The 20,666-nt window shown below is 44.3% G+C and overlaps 1 protein-coding gene across 1 annotated transcript in view; it reads right to left on the bottom strand.

Annotated features, from left to right (window-relative positions):
* Positions 1 to 20,007, bottom strand: part of PRCP (prolylcarboxypeptidase) — a 47,788-nt gene extending 27,781 nt beyond the window's left edge. Inside the window, exon 1 of the mRNA XM_063127861.1 lies at positions 19,848 to 20,007. The gene's annotated coding sequence lies outside the window, so the exon portion shown is untranslated. The remainder of the gene's footprint in view (positions 1 to 19,847) is intronic.
* Positions 20,008 to 20,666: the final 659 nt, after the last annotated feature.

Genomic DNA, 20,666 nt, shown 5'->3' with positions numbered 1-20,666 from the left:
AAATTAGCAGACCTGAGCCAAGCGTGCCTTCTTAAGGCTACGGCGCCCATCATAGCCTTGGAATGGCAATCCGTCTGGTGTCTCGCTGTGGACAGTTGCTGCCTGGCTATGGCAGTAGCTTCAGATTGAAATACCCTGGCTAATTCCCTTTTATCTTCTGGAAGGTGATCACACAGTGACCCTATCTTCTGCCAAAGAAATAGTTGGTACCGGGCCATTGTTGCTTCATAAGTGGCTGCCCTGATGCCAAGTGATGAGGAAGAATAAATTTTCCTCCCAGTTACATCGAGCTTCCTGCCCTCTTTGTCGGTAGGTGCCGAGTGGGATCTTTGTGATCGGCCTTGTGCCGATTCCACAACTATGGAGTTGGGTTTTGGGTGTTGCAATAGAAAACCCGCGTCCTTGTCTTGAATCCTGTACATAGCCTCTAATTTCCTAGAATTAGGCTGATTGGATGTAGGAGTCTTCCATGCCAGCTGGGCAGTTTGTATTAACGTTTGAGGCAATGGGATGGCTACCGGTGCATTATCTTCGGTATGGAAGACATCATAGATCTTGTCTTGCACCTGGTCTTCTGGTTTTTGAATATCTAAACCTAGGGATTGAGCCATTCTTAGAACGTGTTCAGCAAATCTCCCAGAGTCATCCGACGGCGAAGCTGGGTCAGTTGAGTAGACCGCGTCTTCTGGTGATGGGATTGATGGAGCGATAGAGAGTGCAGATTCCGAATCCGAAGGATAGTCATTGTCTGGTGAAGAGGGCGCCTCAATTTGCTGTTGAATAGGCTGCAGCGCTTGTTCTTGATGTGGTGCCGGTCGACGCGGAGACGCGTCGACTCGATGTCGAAGGGTTGATGTTGGCGATGAATGGTGAGACAACGGAGGAGCCACCGGTATTCGACAGACCCTTGTCGGAGGCGGCGGATAAGCAAAATATGCTTCCGGAGGGTATTGTAGCCTCCTTCCCTCGGGAAGGTAGTCGTGTGGCCGATAGCCTTCCCAGTCATAGTACCTATTTTCAGGTCTATAGTAAGCAACCTGGGAAGATCGATCCCAATCCGGCCTAGGAGACTGCTGCACTTCAATTGGAGCAGGTCTAGGTGTTCCAGGTCTAGGCACTTCGGCCGCCTCATCTGTTGTTGTGAGGCGTGCCGGGTCTCGTGTTGAGGCCGCTGAGGCCGAATCTCTGATTTCCCCTTCTGAGAGGCTCGGGGGCTCATGTTGTTTCCGCCTAGCGGGTGTCGATACTATAGACGGTATCGATGGCTGGTTCGGTACCGAAGAAGTTGCCGTCGCTGTCGGTAGCGAGGTCGGCACGGTACTGCTGGATTTTGATTTTCCAGAATGCCTCGGTGAGGACTTTTCCAGCCTTTTCTTCTTCTTCTTCTTCTTCTCCATTTCGGAGGATCTAGGAGTCCGGGCTTTTATTGAAAGTTTTTTAGCCGCGGAGCTCGCTAGCGACCGTCCTGGCGTGAGGGGTATCTCAGCCCTATAGTGCGCCACGGTCTCATCTCCCACTACGAACGAGGATATTTCAAGTTCGGTATCGGAGGTTTTTGTAGGTGGTTTGTCCATTTTGGCCCTCTTTGGCTCGGTAGCTCGAAGCGCCTTCTCCCACAAGATAGAGCGAAGTCTGTCTGCTCTATTTTTGCGCGTCTGCTTTGTGAACGCCATACAGTGGTGACACGATTGAACTTTGTGGCTTTCTCCTAAGCAGAGTACACACAAAGAATGCCCGTCCGTCGGCGGGAGTTTAGCCCCACAGGACACGCATTTACGAAATGGGGCCTTCACTGCCATTCGCCTCAGCTGAAGCGTTGGAAAATTTTTTTACTATATCTACTAATATTTTTTTTTTTATAGGAGAAAAAGAGAATAGTTGAAAGAGAAGAAAAGGTAAGTATATGAATTTTAGTAGAAGAGATTGAAATAGTTCTTTTCTGGAGGTTAGAAACTAGCGTCTAGCACAATGGCGGACGGAAAAAAACTGAGGTAAGGGCGGGAACCCACTGTACATGCGCAGTGGCGTGGGGAGGGGTTCCCGCCCAAAAGCGTGTCGCTTAGCTATTGGAGGTTCCGATCTAGGTCTCAGCGCAGGCGCAGAGCCCATATGTGTGATGCATAGAGACCACGATGAAGAACTAGAACCAGGATCTCCCAAATCCAAGTCCAACACTTTAACCGCTACACCACACTGTCTCACTGATATCCTGAAAGACTTGGGCTTTCACCTGATTGGTATTATAGCTTCTCTATGCAGCAGGGTGTCAAAGATATGACTTCAAATCATTGGGGTCCATTCAGACAAGATAGCGACCGTCTTTCCTAGGGAGCTTCCCATCATTGCAGATTGTGTGCCCAGCTCACGAATAACCAAAGGCTTTTGCATGTGCTGTTGACACCGCATTAACTGGAAAGTTTCCTCTCTGAAAAACTCAGCTGTACAGTCAATTTTGCTAAATCACTGAGGCCTACACCCTTCAATCATGCCATCCTTATATCTCATATAGCAAGGTGTTACTGATCCTGGTCTACACGGCCCTGCATTATCTTTGATTCTCTTTTAACAGACTCCTATTAAAAGTTGATGGCTCTTAACTAATGCTTCAGCTTGTCTGTCTCCATCAGCAGCCATTTCACCTGGCTGCATCAGAGGGAGAGGGGCTACATATTAAAAACCTAGGAGCCAACGGAACAGTATTCAGAAAATATCTTCTCTAATGCCATGATATGCGTTATGATGACTATGCAGAGTGAACTTTATTATTGTGAAATGTGCTGAACTATTAGGATTAAAGCAGCAGTATATAAATACTGTAATAAAGTGTAACTGCCAGTCGCATAGCGTAGTCTCACTTTGATGATTGTTTTATGTTTCCCGAGCTGTATAGAAACCACTTACCCACGAGCGGCTCCAGTACATTGAAGGTAATGTTGAAGTGACCCCAACATGCTTGAGGGCATAATTACAGGACCTCAAGCCATAGAATCAGCTCCCCATAGGAAGAGGGTGCCACGTCTATGGGAAAGACCAATGAAGTTGGCAGTGTTATTTAAATATTGCATTAGCTCCACAGGGGCTGCTTGCAGATAATAATAATAATAATAATAATAATAATAATAATAATAATATTTCTTACCTGCCTCTCTGATTAAATCGAGGCGGGGAACAACACCAAGCATAAAGTACATAAAATACTGATTAAAAACTTAGTATATACTGTTAAAAAACATCCTAAAAGCATACTAAAATTCCACTGGATAGGACTGCCAGATGAGATCTGTCTTGATAGCTTTCTTGAATGCTAAAAGACTGACAAGCTGATGAGTCTTCTCCGGCAGGCTATTCCACAGTCTGGGAGCAGCAGAAGAGAAGGTCCTCTGGGTTACGGTTGTCAGCCTAGTCTTTGCTGACTGAAGTAAATTCTTCCCAGAGGACCTGAGTGTGCGGGGCGGATTGTATGGGAGAAGGTGATCCCGCAGGTAGTCTGGACCCAAACCATGTAGGGCTTTAAAGGTGATAACCAACACTTTATCCTTCACCCAGAAACTAATTGGCAGCCAGTGAAGAGATTTTAAGACTAGTGTAATATGGTCACCCCTAGATGTACCGGTGCCCAACCTGGCTGCCATATTTTGAACTAATTGAAGTTTCCAGACTAGGCACAAAGGTATCATTGCAGAAGTCGAGCCTCAAAGTTACCAGCTCGTGCACTATCATCTTTAGGTCTTCTAACTCTAGGAAGGGGTGCAGCTGGCATATCAGCTGAAGCTGATAGTAGGCACTCCTGGCTGTCACATCTATCTGGGCTGTCATTTGGAGCGACTGATACAGAAGCACCCCCAAGCTGCAAACACAGTCTTTTAGGGAGAATGTAACCCCATCCAGAACTGGTTGACACACCTCCAATCCCAGGTTGTGGCCTTTGACAGCAAGCACCTCCGTCTTGTCTGGATTCAGCTTCAGTTTGTTTTTCCTCATCCAGCTCATTACCGCTTCTAAGCATTCATTCAGAGGAGACACACTATCCTGAGCTGACACCGATGTCGAAGGCATAGAGAAATATGTTTGGGTGTCATCAGCACACTGATAGCACCCCGCCCCATGCCTCTGGATGATCTCTCCCAGCGGTTTCATGTAAATATTAAATAGCATTGGGGATAGGATAGCACCTTGTGGAACGCCACACAGCAGCTCTTCCTTTGAGGAGCAGCTATCCCCAAGCTCTAGTAACAAAGTGTCGAAACTTAGGAACAGAAGAACAGTAGTTATTCAGTACTGTCAATAGCTGCTTACAAACTTTGTGTGTTGTCTGCAAATTTTCTGGCTCTTGACTCTTGTTATGTCTTGCATCAGCTAAACAGTCCTAGAACAGCAAACATTTTTGTCCCTTGAAGTAACACCATGTATGCAAAAAAGTTTAAAGTCAAAAGCACTGCTAACTGATAAACTGTAGCTATAGGCTATGCTCCATAAACATTTTGTTCTGCCAAATTACATCTTTTGTTAAGTATTCCTTGCAACAATAGGCTTCTTTGAGAGAGCCGGTATTGGGAACACTGCACCCCAGAATTCTTGCCACTGTAGCCCAGACAAATAGCCACACCTGCGGAAAAACAAGAGTTTCTTCCAGATGAACAGGCAGGTATGGACAGTGGATGAAGAACTTAACTTTTAAAATGGGTTTTGATCTAAACTTAGAATTGATTTTTTACAAAGTAGTAAATATTAGGCCTCTATTAAAGAATAAATGGGCTAATATCAAATAATCTGAATAGCCTGTTAGCCTTACACATACTCTTTAGACTGAATCAATGTCTCTACCAGATACACCGAGTTAATGTAAAAGAATCAGTACAAGCATTTCTCAATTATAATTACAGTCTACCTACAAAAATAGGCATTTCATTGGGTTGCTACTTTGCCGAGACTCAGCACCACCCATACAAAATCAGAGTGGAGCAACACTGGAAAGAAGAGAAGACAAGACTGTCCAGTGTACAGGTTCCTACATCCCCATACCCAATCTCACAAAGTATTGTGGCTACTGATTGCAATTCAAACCCCATACGGAAATATACCGAAGACATTCCCTCTACAAGTAAAAAAAGAAAGTATGAAAAACATATACAGTATAGTGAAATAGAGATGATGGCGGCCCGGTTGTAAGAACAAAATAGTGCAAGTTGAAGGTGGCTACTAGGAGGAGGGCTTTCTCTGCTGTGGCACCCCAGCTGTGGACTGAGCTCCCCAGAGAGGTCCGCCTGGTGCCTACACTGTACTCTTTTCGTCGCCAGCTGAAGACCTTTTTATTTTCTCAGTATTTTGACACTTAATTGCCATTATCTGGACAGAGATTGCCTAGCTACAGTTATCCATGCTCTGATAACCTCTCGTTTGGATTACTGCAATGTGTTATACGTGGGGCTGCCTTTGAAAACGGTCCGGAAATGTCAGCTGGTACAAAACAGGGCAGCACGGTTACTAACAGGGACTGGCCGGCGAGATCACATTACGCCTGTCCTTTTCCAGCTTCATTGGCTGCCAGTCCAGGTCCGGGCCCGATTCAAAGTGCTGGTATTGACATTCAAAGCCCTAAACAGTTTGGGGCCAGGTTATTTGAAGGAACGCCTCCTCCCATATGTACCTGCCCGGACCTTAAGATCATCTACAGGGGCCCTTCTCCGTGAGCCCCTGCCAAAGGAAGTGAGGCAGGTGGCTACTAGGAGGAGGGCTTTCTCCGCTGTGGCACCCCGGTTGTGGAATGAGCTCCCCAGAGAGGTCCGCCTGGCGCCTACACTGTACTGCTTTCGTTGCCAGCTGAAGACCTTTTTATTCTCTTAGTATTTTAACACTTAAGTTTAACTTAAATTTAAATTTTACTGCTCTAACTCTGTATTTTAATCTTATATCAATTTTGTTGCGTGGTTTTATCCTGGTTGTGCTTTTTATACTGTATTTTGTAATTGTACTTTTAACATGTTGGTTGTTTTATGATGGTTTTAATTTTTGTGAACTGCCCAGAGAGCTTCAGCTATTGGGCGGTATAAAAATGTAATAAATAAATAAATAAGGTTCCCAAACTGTGGTCCATGATCCATGGATGGTCTTTAAGCTCCGTTCAAATGTCCAGTACAAAGGCTGCAGAACAGTCAAGCATATCTGAAATTGCCTTGCACTTGATTTCTTTTTCTTTGGTGACAGAGAGAGAGGTCATTTTGACCGGACCGGGATTATCCAACAGGCTAACAAAGACCTGGCCTAGGGCCCATGATGTTCATAATGTGGCACTGGTGCAGTCTACCCATTCCTCCCCAAAGATTTACCATCTGACTTCACAGAACTTTGCTCACAAAAAAGCAGGCACCCATAATTATTAAAATACAAATTACGCACTTCAATGTTTAGAACCAAAGAAGTGGACTAAGGGAGCAATCCTATGGCCTCTAGACAATGTGTAAGGGGCTATAGGATACCAGGGATGCCACTCCCCCAGGTTGGAGGCAGCTCTCCAATCTCGGAAGGGGGAGTTCGAGATCCGCCCTCTCCCATACCCACACACAGCAAAAAAGCCTGTCTAGTGAAAAATGCAGGGCAGGAGGCTCATCCCACCCTAAATTGGATGATCAGAACCTTCCAAATTCAGGGGCTTCTGAACACTGAGGGTGCAATTTACAGGACTGCACTCCAGGTGCACAATCCTATGCTCCTTTAGACAATCTCAGCATTCCCAGGCAACATGGGTGATCCTAAGTGATCCACCCAGACTCTCAGTAATTTTCAACTGGTCAGCCGGGGGGGGGGGGGAGTTTGAGAACAGCTGGAGTAAGTAACAATCTTTTTACTTGTAAATAAACATGGCTTAGTGATCACATTTGCACCACTGTTTAGAAAATATGTAAAGAATCAAGAAGAAACTTGGTTTAAATCATTATTTAAATTGCCTTGATTTGAAATCCACCCGTCCAATCATTACAGGTAAGCTTTATAAATGTGAAGCAAATATTCTTTTAAGCCATGAGTAACTAACAGAAACAAGAGTGAGAAGGTAGCTAATTGAAGTTGGTGGAACAGCAAGCTTGAAGTTGTTATTATTTATTTATTTATTTGTATCCCGCCTTTTGCTCAATGCTGGGCCTCAAGGCGGCCTTACAAAGTTTAAAACATACATGGGGGGGGGGGAGGGAAACAAAACCATAAACGTTTAAAATACACAACAAAATTATAAGACATTAACATAGATGGGAGTGTCAGATTATTCTCCAAAGGCCTGCTGGAACAAAAAAGTTTTAACCTGCTTCCGAAAGCCCATCAAGGAGGGAGCCAGCCTAGCTTCCCCAGGAAGAGAGTTCCAGAGCACTGGAGCAGCCACTGAGAAGGCCCTCTCCCATGTTCCCACGAGACGCGCCTGTGAAGATGGTGGGACTGAAAGAAGGGCTTCTCCAGAAGATCTTAAAGCACGGGCAGGCTCATAAGGGAGAATACGTTCTTTTAAATAACCTGGACCCGAGCCATATAGGTTCAATTCTCATCACCTATGGCTTGATCAGAGACAAAGGTTATTTATTTATTTTTATCACCGTATATGTGTTAACAAGCTCACCAATGCAAACATGTTTGTGTTGCACCCAACAACTGGCTGCTGTTAAGTTTACACTTGGCCTGTTCAGACGACATGCTAAGCCATGGTTAGGGCTCCTAACCCTTTTGCAGCTTGTGGTTAGTGAGGATGGTTAAACTGTGGTTATATAGCAACCATGGTTAGGAAAACAGCCACTCATATGCCATGTTAAGCCAACATGGTTAGTTCAAAACACTTAACCATCATGGATTAGTGTGTTGTCTGAACAGGGTCACTGTACTTACAGCATTTCAAATGCTTCTGATCTTTTTGCTGCGAATTCTACATACATTCTACCTATTCATCCTCTGTGTGTGGGTGGGTGTGGGTGTACGTACGAATACACAGAACTCAGGATAATCATGTGTCTAATAAATTGGGCTTTAGTCTACAACAGTTTATGCCACAACAAATCTGCTAATCTTCAACGTGTCACAACTTCATTTTTGCTGCAACAGACTAACATTGCTGTTAGTCTGGAAGCATTCAGTAGAGCCACGATTACCACTCCACCAATTTCTTTGCAAATCAGAAGGAACCTTCAAGAACACTAAGGCCCTAACTAGACCTAAGGTTTAGCCCTGGATCGTCCAGGGGTCAAACCTGTTCATCTAGGTGATACACAGGGGATCCAGTGCTCAGGCAGGGGCGAACCCTGGATGATCCCAGGATAAACCTTAGGTCTAGCTGTGGCCTAAGAAACAATCCAGAGAGCTCCAGATGTACTAGAAACAGATTAATGTGGCAGTTCCAGCTGACCTGAAAATGTGTGTCCTTCGAATTCTATGCTTGGGTGTGGTAATAAACCCACGTATCATGCAAAACTACATTACCTTAGCCATACCTTTCTTTTGTAATGAGATTTGGGATGCAAGGGCAGCTTATGTAACCATGATACTCCATGAACAATTGTAAAGGTATTACACATAATGTTGCGATAGCCTCATATGTACCACAGGAAAAAATATTATTTATTTATATAGCACCATCAATGTACATGGTGCTGTACAGAGTAAAACAATAAAATAGCAAAACCCTGCCACATAGGCTTACATTCTAATAAAATCATAATAAAACAATAAGAAGGGGAAGAGAATGCACCAAACAGGCACAGGGTAGAGTAAAACCAACAGTATAAAAGTCAGATCAAAATCAAGTTTTAAAAGCTTTAGAAAAAAGAAAAGTTTTTAGCTGAGCTTTAAAAGCTGCGATTGAACTTGTAAATTGGGTGCAGGAGGTGAACACAAATATGATGTAACAGTAGCAAGCAGCCTACAACTAGGAATACCGTATTTCTTCGATTCTAAGACGCCATCGATTCTAAGGCGCACCCCATTTTTAGAGATGTTAATTTAGGGGGGAAAGTGCATCTTAGAATCGAAGAAATACGGTAATTCCAATCAATGTCAAGTAATGACACTGAGAAAGGTGGAAGGGATCAAGGCCAGTCTAGCTTCCAAAGAGGAAGGGAAAATCTATGGAGTAGTGGGACTGTGTTTACTGTGTTAAGTACTACCATGAAGGAAAAAGCTGCAAATTACACAGGAAGCTTTTGGTTTCCACACATCCTTAAAGAGTAGTGTCTGCAGTGTGACCTGCAGATAAGTGCATAAAAATAAAGTTTCACTGAGAAACTGCAAGCAACTACTTCCGCACTTTCCAAGTTGCTCAAGGGCTATTGTTTCACTATTTTCTTTTGTCATCCACTGCATCCTTGTGATGGAAGCGCCAGCCAAAAAGGACACAGGTCAGCCAAATCTTAATATAAGCGGCTGTCTGTCAGAAGAAGCCAGGGAACATCCTGCTATACCACCCATGGCATGTCCTGCAAGTAATGAGTGACTGTCAGGGAATGGAAGAGTGTTGTTTCCTTCACTCTTCCAGACTTAGTCGTACAATCAAAGAGCATACTACCAAGGGAAGCTGCAGCAGGCCAAACTCATTCATTCAATGTACTGCCAAGGAGGAGGGAGAACTTGGCAAATTGATCCTAGAAGCTTCTGCTCACAGCACTGTCCGTTTTATTTGTTATATTTATACTTTGCTTTTCTGTTGATTGTCAAAGCCGCTAACAGTAAAACAGCCCAGCAGGTAATACCAGAACAAATTAAGAACAAAAAGCAAGCCGCAGACCACAGAACTGTCTAGTTCTCAAAGCATATCCAAGACCTCATCCAGGCTAGGATGGAATCAGTTCCTGATTCTGTTCTTCCCAGTGGTAATAAAGAAGGAAAACCTGGGAGATGGCAGTGTTCCAAGTCATCACCTCAGCCCAACTTCCACTGCTGCTATTGTTTCTCATGGGGTGACAGTTCCAAGTTGGTGGTTCTTATACATTCAAGCACTTCAGTTCAATTAGAGCAGACACAGTTATGGATGGACATAGGCCCTAACACTGGAGGTCACACTGCCCCACTGCCACTCTCCAAAAAGTGAGGAACGGGAAGCAGGCACACAAGACTGAGCAAAAAGAGCATCTGCATAGCTGATAGCTACAGTTATCCATGCTCTGATAACCTCTCGCTTGGATTACTGCAATGCGTTATACGTGGCGCTGCCTCTGAAAACGGTCCGGAAGCTTCAGCTGGTACAAAATAGGGCAGCCCGTTTACTAACAGGGACTGGCTGGCGAGACCACATCACGCCAGTCTTTTTCCAGCTTCATTGGCTGCCAGTCCAGGTCCGGGCCCAATTCAAAGTGCTGGTATTGACATTTAAAGCCCTAAATGTTTTGGGGCCAGGTTATCTGAAGGAACGCCTCCTCCCATATGTACCTACCTGGACCTTAAGATCATCTACAGGGGCCCTTCTCTGTGAGCCCCTGCCAAAGGAATTGAGGCAGGTGGCTACTAGGAGGAGGGCTTTCTCCGCTGTGGCACCCCGGTTGTGGAACGAGCTCCCCAGAGAGGTCCGCCTGGTGCCTACACTGTACTGCTTTCGTCGCCAGCTGAAGACCTTTTTATTCTCTCAGTATTTTAACACTTAATTTTAACTTAAATTTAAATTTTACTGTTTTAACTCTGTATTTTAATCTTATAAACAACTTTGCTGTGTGGTTTTATTCTGGTTGCGCTTTTTATACTGTATTTCGTAATTGTGTTTTTAACCTGTTGGATGTTTTTTGTGGTTTTAATTTTTGTGAACCGCCCAGAGAGCTTCGGCTATTGGGCGGTATAAAAATGTAATAAATAAATAAATCTGCAGAGGTTTGTCAACACACCAAACTTCTTCTTATGCTGGAGATCATGGAGCTGGCCTTGACTGCCACCAAGAAGTCCCATGGGGTGCCTTATGTGGAGAGTCTCTGCCATTATTGAAAGCACTTACTGAGGCTTTCGTCAGGCAAAGCAACCCACGATCTTGTGCCTATAAATACCTGGTATTGGTGAATAAATATATGCAGTTTTAAACAGAAATGGAATAGAGAATTGGATGGTCCCATTCTGCCTAATTGGGGGATGTCCAGTTTGGCATCAATACCTATTGCATCTAGTTCTTACTCAGCAAAAAAAAAAAAATGTTTCATGACTACTGGACACTGCGATGCCTCTTTAATAAGGGATTAATTAAATCTAATTTGGCTAATTACTGACAATGCAGCTAATGCTTTTAAACATACGTTTGACAATGCAGCTAATGCTTCTTTTAAACACATATTTTGGCAATGTCCATTATTTGCTTCTTTTGGGGAGAAGGTTCTACAGATAATTTCTGTACTGGAACAGTCTTTAATAATTGTGATTTTAAATTATCTACCTGTGTCATGACAATTAATGAATGGTCAGTGTAAATGGATGCTTTTGTTGAAGCCCATATATAATTGCCAGTAAGTTGTATTTTCATGCATTTCATATGTATTTATTGCTATGGATATATACAAATGTATGCATGCATATTTTAAAAACTCCCCCCAAAAAGAAGAAACAGTTTGCAAGCCATTGCACTGAACTGTTGTGATCTTCAGCACGCTGATGAAGGTTCCCCCTGTGCCAAAAATGTGACTGTTTAACAGAATGGAAGATTGCTTTTACACCTCTATATAATTACTCTCATGCATGAAACCAGGAAACACTAATTACAAGTCCGTTCAAACAAACCGATGGCAAGCGATACTGCATGTGCCTTCCTCCCTTTTACAGACAGTTGGAGGCACTTATTAAATCAATAATTGTTTTGGCTTGCGACATCCCTTACCTTCCACCCTGGAGTTATTTTTACAGCGTGAGCCACCCTGAGATAAGGCATTACTACAGCTGGAAAAATGCAATATTCTAGGCTTACCTTGAAAGCCTACCTAAACTTGTTTTCATGTCTGTTACGTACAGCATTACAAGACAGTTAAAGCCCATAAACAGTTGCTTCCTCTAGCTCAGTAGCATTCAAGTTAAACCCAAGACTCACCCTTCAGCTCCAAGTTAAAATATTAAAGCTATGTCCCATGATCTACCATCAACTGCCTTATTTCTCCTGGGTGACCACATGCAGTGGAAAGCAGGGCACCCAGACCTCTAGCAGTTGTAAGGGGAAGACCATTTTAGCCAAACGTAGTTTTTTCAGAGTAAGAAAAGTTGCTTTTGCCAAGAGATGCACAACTGTTAAGATATGCAGAATATCAAACCACTTTGCATTCCCATTCCTTCAGTTTCTCCTCCCAACTTCTCCTAACAGCTAAAGAAAAAAAAAATAGTTGTACTGCTCATGTATCCCACCCATAGGTTCAAGGCTGCATGTACCCCATTTGTAGGCTCCAACCTACCAATGCCAGTCAATGTTCTAGATGGCATTCGCTCTAAACAGTAGGAAAACCCAGACCAATGTCTGTCATTTGTGTATAAGACTCTACTGATGGAAGAGGCATACTAATATCCTGAAATCAGGAGTGACCAGATGACCAGCTGAATTGCTGCCCCGCCCCACCCATTGCTACCTCGCTTTTCACATCATCCCAAGAGTAACAAGCAGCTGTCATTGTCTAATTTCTCTCCAGATGCTGCACAAGCCGTTCCCTTAATTGTGAAGAAAGAGGAACTGTATGACTGGACCATAGAGTTGGGATACATACCACACCTTCAATACTTATTTGCAAGGCTAATAAGCTTATGTCACAACACAGCAATCCTCAAAGCAAACAGAAGTTCCTAATGCAGGCATACCATGGTGACTGTTTCACATGTACAGGGCAGCCTTCACATCATTCAATTTATGAGTCACCCTATAGTCGTGGGCTGGTCCATGAAGTCATGAAGAGTCAGAAGCGACTGAACGAATAAACAACAATAGTTGTGGCTTTAAGGACAACATGCATGACAAAACAAGTACAAAAGAGGTATAATAAAACCAATAAAAGAACACATTAAAATAATTTAAAAGCAGTAATTTAAAATAGCTTTAAAGAGTTAACTTTAACAAGATAGATATCAAAGCAGCTAAAACATGGAAAAGTAGGAATTTAAAATGCAGTTGGATCAAAAATAAAACAAGATACAATGTTTAAAAAACTGATCTCTGATGTACAGGAGTGCTGATACTTATGTAGCCAAAATGTCACCACCTATTCATAAGAGAGATGTCAGCAGAGCCATGAAGTTTGCAGAAGTACAAGAACATCTTCAGGGAAAAAAACCTAAAACAGTTAAATGCTGCATACTATCACAGAGGAGAATGGCAGCATGCTGCTGACTGAGTGAGTGAATGAAAAAGGGAATAAAAAATCCTGAAAGAAGTTGTGGCTGGCTGACTGGAACACTAACATGACCACTCCATACAACAACATTTTGTTGCAGGCCCCACTTGTTATCTACAGCCATGTTGCACATTAAAACTTTACACTTGAGTCAGGTGACTGACCCAGTTGCCACATTTAAGGCAACCTCCTCCCCAATAAGAGTGGGTCTTCCGCTTTGTACAGGTGTAACAGTTTGATATTGTGCCACTTCAATCCCAAGCAGTGTTGCTAGGAGGATGCTGTTGCACTCATGACCTGATTCTGGGTTACCTGTGGCCATCATGTAAACAGAAAGCTAGACTAAATGGACCTTTAGTCTGCTCAAGCATGGGTCTTAGTGGCATATTGGTAAATTTTGCAGTGCAGGTGCTCATCATGACTGCCCCCATAGTCACGCCTTCGAGTCCAACAACTCAGGTAGATGTGATGATGATGTTGTTTATTCGTTCAGTCGTTTCCGACTCTTCGTGACTTCATGGACCAGCTCACGCCAGAGCTTTCTGTCGGCCGTTGCCACCCCTAGCTCCCCCAAGGTCAAGTCTGTCACCTCCAGAATATCATCCATCCATCTTGCCCTTGGTCGGCCCCTCTTCTTTTTGCCTTCCACTTTCCCTAGCATCAGCCTCTTCTCCAGGGTATCCTGTCTTCTCATTATGTGGCCAAAGTACTTCAATTTTGCCTTTAATACCATTCCCTCAAGTGAGCAGTCTGGCTTTATTTCCTGGAGTACGGACTGGTTTGATCTTCTTGCAGTCCACGGCACTCTCAGAATTTTCTTCCAACACCACAGTTCAAAAGCATCTATCTTCCTTTGCTCAGCTTTCCTTATGGTCCAGCTCTCGCATACATACCAACAAATCAGTTCTAGCAGTTTTATATCCACCAGGAGGAGATCTTTTGTAAAGATAGTGGGTCTTAATTGCTCCTTCAAGACAAAGACAAAGTATTGTTGGGAAAATTCATTTCCTCCCCAGTTACTGTGAACATTCAGGGGGGACATCGAATTCTGATATCAGCACCCCTGCTACTAAAATAGTGCTGACACTGCATCCATGTGAGCTGTGGTTCCACTACAGGTTTGTAGCTTGGGTGTTCTCCTAGAACCATCTCTGTCCCTTGAGGCTCAGGTGGCCTCGGTGGCATAGAGTGCCTTCTACCAACTTTGGTTGGTGGGGCCCAGCTATGCCCCCCTATCTGGACAGGGATAGCCTAGCTTCAGTTGTCCATGCTCTGGTAACCTCCAAATTAGATTACTGCAATGCACTCTACATAGGGCTGCCTTTGAAGACAGTTCGGAAGCTGCAGCTTGTGCAAAATGCAGCGGCCAGACTGATAACTGGAACCAGAAGGTTTGAACATATAAGACCAATTCTGGCCCGCTTGCATTGACTACCTATACATTTCCGAGCCAAATTCAAGGTACTGGTTTTAACCAATAAAGCCTTATACAGCTTGGGACCACAATACCTGATGGAACGCCTCTCCTGACATGAACCTACCCGTACACTATGCTCAACGTCTAAGGTCCTCCTCCGAGTGCCTGCTCCGAGTGCAGCTTGGAGGATGGCAACAAAGGAGAGGGCCTTCTCAGTGGTGGCCCCCCAATTATGGAATGATCTCCCTAACAAGGCTCGCCTGGTGCCAACATTGTTATCTTTTCAGTGTCAGGTTAAGACTTTTCTCTTCTCTCAGGTGGTTAACAACATATGCTGAATTTTTAATTGACCCCAGAATAGTTGTTTTAAATCAATATTGTTTTTAAATAGATAGTTTTTATGCTTTTGATGATTTCAAATTTTTGTATATATGTTTTTAATGTTCATTGCTTTTAACTTTTGTAAATCGCCAAGAGAGGTTCGGCTATGGGGAGGTATATAAATGTAATAAAATAAATAAACCACTATTTCCCAGACAACCCAAACTTCCTTTTTTTAAAAAGACAGCGCTCAAGTCATTGTTCAACATTTGTTCCAACCCACTAATCAGTCACATTTCCCATTGTCAGCACTTCCCACAGACCATAACTTAATGATCTGTTGTGGGAAAGGTCACTACTCCATAAAGCAGATGTTGAAACATCTCAGTAGGATAGAGGTGGGCAACTTCCAGGGTTTGGAGGCCACAATGCCCCACTGGAACTCACCTCACCCCCGCTGCTGCTGCTGAATTTGCTGCAACAGACAAAAAAAGTGGTAATTTTGTAATCATACGATTGCACCCATTGCACACCCTATTAGCAGTCAGGGTGGACTGATTTAAAAACAAATCAAGTTAAATCAAGCAAAAAATAATAATCAAAATCACTAGTTTAGACCAAGTTCATGTTTTGCACACTATTTTTTAAACAAGTTTGCCTATTATCTCGGTCATATGCTATTAAGTATATAATTTACATTATCCAGAAGGATATACAGTGTTGCTTTGTTCATTTCTGTGCCTTATCCTTTATCACATAACTTCCTGACTGTTAGAGCAGTGCGACAATGGAATCAGTTACCTAGGGAGGCTGTGGGCTCTCCCATACTAGAGGCCTTCAAGAGGCAGCTGGACAAGCATCTGTCGGGGATGCTTTAGGGTGGATTCCTGCACTGAGCAGGGGGTTGGACTCGACGGCCTTCTAGGCCCCTTCCAACTCTGCTATTCTATGAGTCTATCTTACCCCAATTTCCATAGACTCGTGCCTGGGGATGCATCTAGGTCTAGATCCAGTCAAAGGTTCAGAATTCACCAGAAACTAGGGTTGGTAATTACCGGGTAGAACAGTACATTTTTATAAGAGAAAGAGGAAGTGTTATTATTTATTATTGCATTTATATCCCACCTTTTTTCCTCTTAAGGAACCCAAGGCGGTGTACATAATCCTCCTCTCCATTTTATCCTCACAACAACAACCCTGTGAGGTAGGTTGGGCTGAGAGTCTGTGACTGGCCCAAAGTCACCCAGTGGGTTTCCATGGCTGAGTGGGGACTAGAACCGGGATCTCCCGACTCCCAGTCCAACACTCTAGCCACTCACTACACCACACTGGCTCTCCGTGTTTTTGCTTATTGTTTGCTTTCAGCATATACATCCACAACCTGAGAACTGAACTGCCTGAGCTCTGCAACTTGCTATACAGAGTATCGAAATAGGCAGATCACCAGTGCAACACAATGGATGAGCCCCTGGTGATATAAAGGATGGCATCTCCTGGAGCTAGATTACAGTACTTGGGATAACATAGCAGTCCCCTATCCCAACTATTAGCTTAGAATGTTTAGAGATTACCACTGAATCGTTATGTTCCACTTAAAAATAATTTCATTCTCAGCCATTTTTACAAGAGCCCTGTAGAGCAGGCCAGTATTACTTACTCAACCCTTTTAATTGTCCGCAGTATCAACTAACACTTTACAGCACAATCCTATGCAGGCATACTCAGAAGTAAGTCCCACCGTGTTCCATGTGCCTTGCTCTCAGGCAAGTGCACATAGAGGAGTTGTGATAGGCAGAGAATTGCAGACATTTAACCTATAAGGCACAAGGAACTTGCTTTCCCAACTGTCAACCTCTGCTTGCAAGAGATGAAGTGGAAGGGCAAAAGGAGGGTTTGCACGTCAGTAAAAGAACTAGGTTCTATTAGCAGCAAAGAGGGAGACTAGGTTACAGACAGCTCTTAGCCGCGTCAAGGTTTTTAAGGCTGTGTTTAACATTTTAAACACAGACCTTGTGTGGCGCAGAGCGGTAAAGCAGCAGTTTCTGCAGCTGAAACTTTCCCCACGGCCTGAGTCCGATCCCAGCAGAAGCTAGCTTCAGGCAGCCGACTCGGGTCGACTCTGTGGCGTTACACACCACAAGTCAATTCCAAATGTATGTCTGCAGTTTGTAAGTCTGTGATTTTTAGAATGTTGGCCTGAGTGGGCGGAGTTAGAATGTCTTGGGACGGGGGGGGGGGGGAGCGATATATAAGGGAAGGACTGAGGGGATTGAGAGAACTTTTCAGGGGGACTTGTTAGGTACTCTTAGAATCTGTAGTGCTCTCTGTGTTTATGGTACTTAAGTTCTGGGAAATTTGAGGGTCAGGGTAGAGAGTGGTGTCTTTAGAGTGCAGTGTGCACATAGTGGATGTATATTAATCAATACTGAGAATAAAGAAAGGTCGAGAGTGATTGTGTGAGAAAAAGGAAAGCGCGTATGTGAATGAGTGACAGGATTGTATGAAAGGTTTCAAAAAGGTTTTTAAATGTTGTTAGTTGAAACAAAGCTTGTGAACTTTTAAAAATAAATTTTGATTGTTTTGTTTTTAAACTACCACAAAAATCCCACGTGTCTGTTTGGCATTTATCATCATAAGTTTACACATTTAACACCCACTCTGACAATCATTCACCTAAGCAGATATAACTCACAGCGCATTATTATATATATTAAAAATCCTTCCCCATTTAAACCCCTTTCTCCACATAGTTTGGAGGAAGGTGGGTTTTATCCCTTGCCTCAGGCATATCAAGCGGTGGTGCTTGGCTTGAGCAGGGAGTAGCTGCAGCCAGGTCTGGTGTTCAGAGCCTGTGTTGTGGCAGACTCAGCCTTCCATCCTCCTGAGATCGGTAAAATGAGTACCCAGCTAGCTGGGGGAAAGGTAATCACAGCCGGGGAAGGCAACGGCAAATCACCCCGCTATAAGGCCTGCCAAGAAAACGTCAGTGAAAGCTGGCATCCCTCACAGAGTCAGTAATGACTCAGTGCTTGCACTAGAGGTGCCTTTCCTTTCCCTTAACATTTTACTGTCTTTGATTTGTTTTCTGAATTTTTTTGTTCCAGGAAGGCAAGACAGAAATGCAATATATAAATAAATCAGCCACATTAGCCAAACTATCTTCCCATAGTCAGTTTTTACTTTCTTGAGAACGTATGAAGAGCCCTGCTCATTGCTCAATCAACCCAAAGAGCTATTTTGTCCATCATTCTATTCACGCAGTAGCCAACCAGCTGCCCACGGGAAACCCCCAAGCAGTTCACAAGTGCAACAGCACCCTCCCACGTGGGCTCCACAGCAAGTAGTGTGCATAGCCTCTAATACTGGAGGAAGCAGATAGGACTAGTATCTATTGATAACCCTCTCCACCATGGATTTGTCTAATCCCGTTTTTAAAGCCATGCAAACTGGTGACCAGCACTTCATGCTTGATAGCTTCTCAGTAAATAAATATAGGAAGCAGCCTTATACAGAGTCAGAGCCTTGGCCCACCTAGCCCAGTATTGCCAACACTGACAGGCATCAGCTGTCCGTGGATTCAGGCAGGATTCTTTCCCAGCTCCACTTCGAGATGCCTTGGATCGAAACGGAGAACATCTGTATGCAAAGCAGGACCTCTACCATCGAGCTACAGCCCTTCCTCAGGAGAGGCAGTATATAAGTGTCAAAAAATTAAAAATATTGATGTCTGAGGGTTGCTGGAAAACACTCCTCCAGCCACAGCTGGAAAAAGAATCTCCCATGAACTTGCTTCATTTCAGTTTTTTGGCCATCGAATGCATCGAGTAGCAGTGAGCTACTAGAGAAATCACTGCCACTGGATGATGATAATTATGGAAGTATTTCCCAGGAGCCTTTATTGGAGATTCATCAACTTGACAGTCTTTTAGCATTTAAAAAAGTAATAAAGAGAGGTCTGCCTGGCACCTACACTGTACTCCTTTCGTCGCCAGCTGAAGACCTTTTTATTCTCTCAGTCTTTTAACACTTAATTTTAACTTAAATTTCACTGTTTCAACTCTGTATTTTAATCTATTATCAATTTTGCTGCGTGGTTTTATCCTGGTTGTGCTTTTTATACTGTGTTTTGTATTTGTGCTTTTAACCTGTTGGTTGTTTTATGATGGTTTTAATTTTTGTGAACCGCCCAGAGAGCTTCGGGTATTAGGCAGTATAAAAATGTAAAAAATAAATAAAGACTGATCTATTCGAGCAGGCCTGTCTAGTGAAATTTTAGAATGTTTTTAGGACGTTTTAATCATGTATGCTATGTTTTTAATCAGTTTTTAATGTTTTATAATCACTGTTGTCCCCCTCCTTGATCCAAGTGGAGAGGCAGGTAAGAAATAAATTATTATTATTATTTATTAATTACATTTGTGCCACCCCTCCCCCCCCCTCTTGCAAGGAACCCAAAACAGCTTCTAGGATCCTCCTCCTCACCATTTCATCCTCACAACAACCTTGCAAGGTCGATCAAGCTAAGAGTCAGTGACTGCCCCAAAGTCTCCCAGTCAGCTTCATGACTGCGTGGGGGACTTGAACCCAGGTGCCCTGACTCCCAGTACAGCTCTCTAACCACTACAGCGCACTGCCTCGCCTTTTAAGGCAGTAGCCCTCCCGAGTTGGTATACAATAAAAAACCACACATAACAGAAACCAATGCAGCAAGAGAAGCACAATTAAGAGCTGTAGAGGGGCCCATTATCCTTAGAGGCGGCCGATTCCATTGGTCTTGAGGCGAATCCTCCTCCTCTTCTTCTTACCTGCTGGTCGATGTAGCAGGTGCGGTATACGCGGGGGTCGAGGTCAGGGGCGCTACCCGGCCAGGACACCGCGCGGAGGCGAGGGCGAGCGAAGAAGCCCTGAGAGCCGTCAGCATCCCCGGCCAGGGCGAGGGGAAGTATAAGAATAAGCAGCAGCCACCTGCCAGAACCCCTCATGACTCGACGCGCTCACCCTGCAGTGCTGCTGCCACAGCCTCACCTCTCCTTTTTATAGCGGAGTTTCGGGAGGGCGGGGGAGGGAGGAGGGCACGAGACCGCTCCTGGCTCCGCCCATAGCCGGGAGAGCTGGAGGCGGAGGAAAAACAACAGCCCCGAAGGGAGGCGAGAGAAAGAATTGAGGGGCGCGAAGGCGGGGCTGGCGTTATGATTGGCTGGTAGGGCTCTGTGATTGAAAAGTGAGAGGACCGATGGCTCCCTCAGAGCTTTCGTTGATTGGCTAAGCCCGGTTGCCCTGTCGGTGAGGTAAGCGAGTGTGAAGGCTGATCACGCGGCGGTTGGGAACAGCGATTGGCTTAGGGCGGGTAAGGCGGGGCAGATGGGCGGGGCTTGGGTAGAGGCGGGAAAATGAAATGTCCCGTTTCTCCGCGGAAAACGAAAAATGAAATTCTCCAAGGAGGGGGAGGCGTCCCGCCTGCTTCGGGAATGGTGCGTGCTGATTGGTGCGCGAGAAGGCGGTTGGTGTCGTCACTTCCTTGTCGGCTGAGAGGGGCCAATATCTGAGGAGAACTGGAACGGGCCTGAGTAAGGTTGGGAAGTCGGTGAGTCTGGCGGATTCCTCGTTCTTCTTTCGGTCCGCGG

The sequence above is a fragment of the Elgaria multicarinata genome, chromosome 5 (assembly GCF_023053635.1).
Source record: "Elgaria multicarinata webbii isolate HBS135686 ecotype San Diego chromosome 5, rElgMul1.1.pri, whole genome shotgun sequence".
NCBI classification, from domain to species: domain Eukaryota; kingdom Metazoa; phylum Chordata; class Lepidosauria; order Squamata; family Anguidae; genus Elgaria; species Elgaria multicarinata.
The sequence above is the reverse complement of the archived record's forward strand: the minus strand, read 5'-3'. Positions and strand labels throughout refer to the sequence as shown.